Consider the following 7,056-nt stretch of genomic DNA (forward strand, 5'->3'; position numbering starts at 1 on the left):
GTAGGGTAATAAGTATACTCGATATAATCTTCGTGGGTATCGGTTTAGCGGGTGGCTAGGTACTAATCCGTATCGTGTTTAACGGTTTCGTATACTTTACGAGGTATACCTCCTCGTAGTAGTTATCTACGGCTTTAGTCGATAGTATTAACCTACTAGGTTAGTATAGCGTTGATTCCCTTTAGGTAGCTATTATATTACGCTTATAGGATCTTCTAGCGCGCGATTTCGATATCGTACGCCTTTTAGCCGGCGTCCGTAAGGTCAAGATAATATATAGGGGTACGTCTAGGCGTTATAAAGGGGAAAGAGTCGTAATTCGGTATTATAGGCTCTTCCGTGGTTTAAGTCGGATCAACTAAGCGGAGAAACCGCTATATGTTATTATAGGTGGTAATCGATTCGTATAGGCGTCGCCAGAGCTCCTAATCCTTATAGGTTTTATACGTAATAGGGCTAAGATACGATATCTTAATAGTTATTTATAGATTAACACGCTATATCGGCGCGGCTAGATAGCTTCTTAAATTGGTAGTAGTAAAGGTAATAGGGTAGGTAAAATAGGTATATCCTTACTTAGTAAGTAAGACTCTTAATTATCAGATAAAGCGTAGTTAAAATCGTTATAATCTAGGTCAAAATTAGACTAAGGTAATTATATATAATTATTACTGTCTTAGACCGTTAGGAAAACGCTACCACCGTATTTTATATAGTGCAGATTCTGCAAGCGTCCACCCGGATTATACTCTTAGCAATCCGGCCTATTATGTAACCGAAAAGACTATAGTCTATTCGATAGTCGGGGGTACGGCTCTACGCGGCTAAGCCTGCTGCTTTGTTAGCGTAGGCGCACGGGCCACGTGAGACTTTTCCCCTATACGCGGGGGAGCCGCAGGCCTATTTCCAGGCATTTTCGCACTTAGAATACGCCTAACTTAGCGCCTGCACGATATAGGGCTATAGATAGGCGTATAGAGCTTAAAAAGAGTTATCGATTAATATAGGTTTTAAGTGGTTTAGGGCGTTTACGCGTAAAACGTAGGTCCCCCTATATAAGTTATAAGGATTTCCCTACGTATTAATAATAAGACTACGTAATTATTAATATAACGGAAACGAAAAGCCTCCTTTTCGCCTTATCTACTTACTAGCTATATAAGAGCTTAGGGTCCTCTATTAGTATATCTAGGACGCTATCCATAAGGGGTAGATCCGATTATTATCTAGCCCTCATAGGGCCCTTACTCTCTTTATCTCTAAAAAGGGTAGTAAGTTACGTCTTTACATTAATTATAGGGGTTTAAATAAGATAATTATTAAACACTATACCCTATTACTATTAATTTATAAGATCTTAGACCGTTTATCCTCGGTATAGTACTATACTAAGCTAGACCTTAAGGATACCTATTACTAACTCCGTATTAGAACCGGTGATAAGTAGAAAATAGCGTTTCGTATAAAATACGGCTATTTTGAATACCTTATAATACCCTTTAGCCTAGGTAATACTCTAATAAGCTTCTAATAATATATTTACTAAGCCTTTACTAGATATATAGCTATAATCTATATTATATACCTAGATAATATCCTTATCTATAGTAATAGCCTAGAAGACTACTAAAATATATCCGTTAGATTCTAGATAGGCTTAGGGAGTAATCTCTCTACGCTAATATTAAAGGTATCCGATTATAGAGTGGAGTAAGAGCTTATAACTATAACGTCCTAGGTGAATACTGGTTAGTCTATAAATAATTAATATCAGGAACTTAGATTATTTATTGCCCGCCTTAGGAAAAGAGGTCTCTGGGCGCTTCCTTTTATAGCTATCCGGGGTCTAACTAGGAACTTCCTATTTATGCCGGCCTATCCTTCCTCGATATAAGACTATTATACGCGATATTTTAACCCGTAACTTATACTCCCTCCTTTAGGAAGAAGTAATCGGTAGATGTTAGATCTTTAACGTGTCTAAACCTCCTATTACCTCTTAGTAGTCTAATATCTAACCTCTATTAAATAGATAATAAGGCAGACAAATTACCTACTTAATACGTTAGGATATCCCTTTTAGCATAGTGGTAAAGTTTTGCTATCTGATAATTATCAGATATAGCGTAACTATAAATAATAACGTAGAAGAATAGTAATAGGGCAGTTAATCCGTTAATTTAATTAAGGTATATAAATCTGTAGATCTATATATATAACTTTCCTAGTTCCTCGACTATTAGGGAACTCCTGCTACCGTAATGTCTATAGTAAAGATTCTCTAGGTGTCTACCCTTATTACTAAGGGTATAATCCTTTAGTTAAATCCGTACCCGTTACGTTACCAGTAATCTTATAGCCTATCCGACACACACTCTTAATAGCTAAAACGGTAGTTAGGTTATTAACGCTATTTATAGCAGGCTAACGGTTTAATCGTTCGTAGCTTCCTTTAATTTCAACGTCCGGCGTTCTAAAATACTCTAGCAGGACCTCCTCTAGCTTCTATTACTATAGGCGTTCTCGTATATACACCACGTTCACCTAGACTCTAAATATTATAGACTTCTCGCCCGTTAAGGCGTCTTCGTTAATCTCCACGACGTAACTATTATTAATCTATCGCGGCGTTAATCGTAAGCCTATTAGATATTCCATCAGGACTTCTACTAGCTGCTTGTACAATAGTCGGTCCCTCCTATCTATAAGGTCGTCGATCATTACGGCGTTAATGCATCGTAGCTTAAATCCTTAATCCCTTATAGCGTTAATCGTCGCGGCGTTAATATATCGCTCTGTTAATCGTTACGGTCTTAATCTAACGCTCCGTAATTATCGTTAAATCCATTACTACGTTAATCCATTATAACGTTAATCGTCGTAACGTTAATCGTCGTAACGTTAATCGTCGTAACGTTAATCGTCGTAACGTTAATCGTCGTAACGTTAATCGTCGTAATATTAATTATCGCAACGTTAATCGTCCCGGCGTTAATCGTTAGTTATCGTAACGTTAATCGTTATAACGTTAATTCTTCAGCTACTATCACGGTGTTAATCTAATCCTCTATTATACTATCGATCGTTACTACGTTAGTCTATTATAGCGTTAATTACTAGCCCGTTAGATATTCCGTCGGGACTTCCACTAGCTTCTTTTACTATAATCGGTCCCTCCTATCTATCACGCCGTTAACTATAACACGGGTACTCGACGTAGTACTCGATATAGTACTCGCGTAGGTGCCGTATCTTAAACGCCGGATAGACGATCTCGACCATATCTTCGGTAAACGAGGCAGTATATAAGGTAGTATACGAGGCAGTATATAAGGCGGTATACGAGGCGGTATATAAGGCGTTTAGAAGATCTCGGTTATTATTACCCCCGTGCTCTAATAGTATACGGGAAGACCTTGAGTCTGCGGAGCCGGAATCTAATACTATTAGCCTCCTCGTAATATAAACTATTCCCTGTGTTTATATAGGAATATATCCTTATTAGCCTTATTTGTTATTTCTTTCTAGACTCGGGTACTTAGTGTTCTCTTACGGCGTCTGCCTGCACCGTTTTCCACGGCCCTATCTTCTAGTGTGTGAACGACTGGTTATAGATCGTGGCACTAAGTAAGGTCGTAATAATACATTATCTAGAACTAAAGAGAGAAGAAGGAAAAAGGAGAAAAGTCTATAGCGCTAGGCTAGCTATAAGGTAGCGATAACTTAGCGATATAGGTCCGTTAACTAAGCACGTAGTCAGGAAGATCCGGAGTATAGCCGGATCCTTATATCAGGGTTAACCCATAATACTATCTCCCCCCTCTCTCTCCGGGGGTTATATAACTGCGCGTCCTTATCGTGGTTTGGCTCCCCGTTATATAGCTATAATAAAGGAATAGTCGCGTTCCTTTATCTTACCTTACCCTTACCTCGATATTAAAGAAATCTTAAGTCGCTAGCTAACCTTTATATATGTGCCCGAAATAATAACGTAGGCCTCCCTCGCGTAAATCCTATCCGTAGATATATCGGCCCCGTTTTCCTTATAGGCTTCCTCTTCCTCTATTCTTCTCCCTACCTTTAATAATAATAATAATAGTAACTGTAGTTCCGTATATGCTTATTCTTCCTTATAGCGACGACTCTCCTAACTCCCCCGTCTTTAGATAGTATTTAGCGATACTTAGTTAGTTTAAGAGCTCCCCGTCTAAAGTAAGCCGTCTCTCGCTCACGATCTTTTTATAAGGAACCCTCCTCTAACTTATATTATTTCGTAGATAGCGCTAGCCCCTAGCGATAATAGGGGTAATAATAGTAGTAAGCGCGCCGCCGATAATAATATAGGTATAATACTCTTACGCCTTAAGGCGATACTACACGCGCGATATCGCTAATAGGAAGTATAAACGCCTTTATCGTAGCTAAACTAGTCGGGGGAAGAAATACTACGTATACTCTAGAAAGTTATATAGGTATACTCCTCTTCTATAGTATACTTTAAAGGCAATACGTAGAGGTTATTCGAGACGGCTATCCTTATTAGCGACGATAATAAGAACGCCCCTATAAGACCTCCCCCCCCTTTAAGGTTATAACCGTATCGCTAACCCTTTTTCTAGGAGTAAGAACCGTATCTTAACGCCTACGCGGCGTTCTAGAATACCCTTATAGCTAGAGAAGCCATAACAGCGATATGATCTATAGCTATATATCCCGCGGAGGCTCCTGGTATAATAGTCACGCTAGCCCCTTCTCCTCCTTAGGAGGTCTAAGAACAAGTAGCACTATTATTAGCCTCGCTATCTTTTCCTAAGGTTATTGATAAGGTATCTAAACTAGCCTCGCTTCCTCCGGTAATAAATGTTATTAATAAGGTGGTTATATTAGTCTTTTCTCCTCCCTTAAAGGGTATAGAAGAGATAGCGTTAGGATTAGATATATCGCCTTTAGAGGAGGTTATTACTAGGGTAGAATAGCTAGCCTTATCTCCTCCTTATAAGGTTATAGGCGAGGTAATAGTTTCGGCCCTAGTCCCCCCTAATATCGTAGCGGAAAGGAATACCCGTCCTATTACTCCCGCTCCCTTATCGGGGTTAACGTTATCGGATAAAGACTTTAGGCGCCTTAGTTTTATAGAGCTAAAAGAGTATACTCGGCTATTTAGGGAGATACTCGTACTTAGTTACGCTAATATTATAATTTCCGAACTCTAATAATACGCGGAGCGTAAACGGACTTTTACGCCTATATGTATAACCGTTATTAGTATAGTTATAATACCCGATAATAGCGATAACGAAGATAATAATAAGGTTAAGGAGATAGACTCTAACCTATAATAGGGCAATAAGGGTAAGAATTTTACGGAAGTTAATAATCCCGAGGATAACGATTTTAAGGCGGAGGATATTAATCTAGGCTTATATTAAGCGTGGCTAGGGTATATAGCCTATCTAGCCTAAACTAAATCTAACTCTTACTCCCTTTTAATTATCGCGATATAATCGCTTATATATCGGCTCCTATATTATAATAGCCTAAAGGTATTTAATAGGCTAATATTTATTATTACTAAGCCGAAATTCCTTTTAAACATATTAAATACCCGTGTTTACACAAATAGTTTTAGCGGTTTCTATATAGGCTTATAGTATCCTACCTATTATACTAGTACCTTACGTCTTAATCCCTTACCTCGCCTTTTTATCCTCGCGTAGAGGATTTCCTCGATATCATATTCTTCACTATTAGTTATTTCTCGAATAAGCGGTAATTAAGGGTTATCTACTACTTACCCCGGAAAGGGGTTATCGCCCGGGTGATATAATAAGTCTACGTGGAATTAAGGGTAGATTTATAATAGTATAGCGAGCTTAAGTATATATAGGCTAATTACCTTTATAACTCGGTATTTACGGTAAAGCTAATTAAGCTTATAGGATAATCGCGCAGTTAAGTAATTAGCTAATAATAGCTAGACTAAGTCGTTAACCTTAAAATATTCGGCTAATATACGATATTAGTTAGTAGACTGCTTATTCCGGAACTATATCGATACGATTACGGCCTAAGCGAACTTAGTCGTTTCCTATAAGCGTCGTAGTAGGTTATAGGCCGCTAATACTCTAGGTTCTAAAAGGGGCTCCTCGGTTATCTAGATCGGGTCGATATAGTAGTTATATTCTAAAAAAAAAAAGGACTAAACCCTGTTATAAAGCTCTCGCGGTTATTTAGGGCTAATTATACCGCGGGTAATAGGCGATCCTAGTTATCTTAGGCGTAATAGATAAAAGCTCGTAAATAGGCTTATACTTCTTAGTTTATACGCTTTATTACTCTATCGGTCTAAGGGTAGTATATTATACTAAGCTTATACGATATTCGTGCGAGCTTATAAAAGTGCTTCTAGAATCTATTTATCTAATTCGAACCGTAGTTACTAATAATCGACCTAGGTATTCTATAAAACCAGAAATAGTAGTATAGAAACTATTCCGCGTAAGCTTCGGCTTCTATTATCTTTATCGCTTTAAGTATTATAGCTTTAGTTAGGCGATCTATAATAACATAAAGTTAATACGCCTTTTTCTCGCCGGCTAGTAGTAAGTCCGTTATAAAGTCTATCGATAAGTCGCTTCGTATTCGTTCTAGTATTAAGAGGGGGCGTAAAAGGCCTTATTTCGCGTCCCTCTATATATACCCCCTTCCGTAGATATTATAGTTCCGGATAAATCGTCGGATATCCTTATTTATCTTCGGCTAAAAAAAGCGATACGCTATTAAGGCGATAGTATTTTTATATCCGGGGTATCCTCCAATTATTAAATCGTGAATTAATTAGATAATCCTCCCTTATAACGTTAACCCTTTAATAGACCCGGGTACCTAAATTCGGTCACGGAATAGTAATGACCCGGTAGTAGAGATAAAGTACTCGGCTATTTATAGCTTTAATTCTAATAATAGTAAGAACTACTATTCTTCTTTAATACCCGCGGATAAGGCTTTTTAATACTATTTATCGGTTATAAGCGTTTTATCCTATAATTACTATAG

This window comes from Sodiomyces alkalinus (assembly GCF_003711515.1).
Source record: "Sodiomyces alkalinus F11 unplaced genomic scaffold SODALscaffold_2, whole genome shotgun sequence".
Lineage (NCBI taxonomy): Eukaryota > Fungi > Ascomycota > Sordariomycetes > Glomerellales > Plectosphaerellaceae > Sodiomyces > Sodiomyces alkalinus.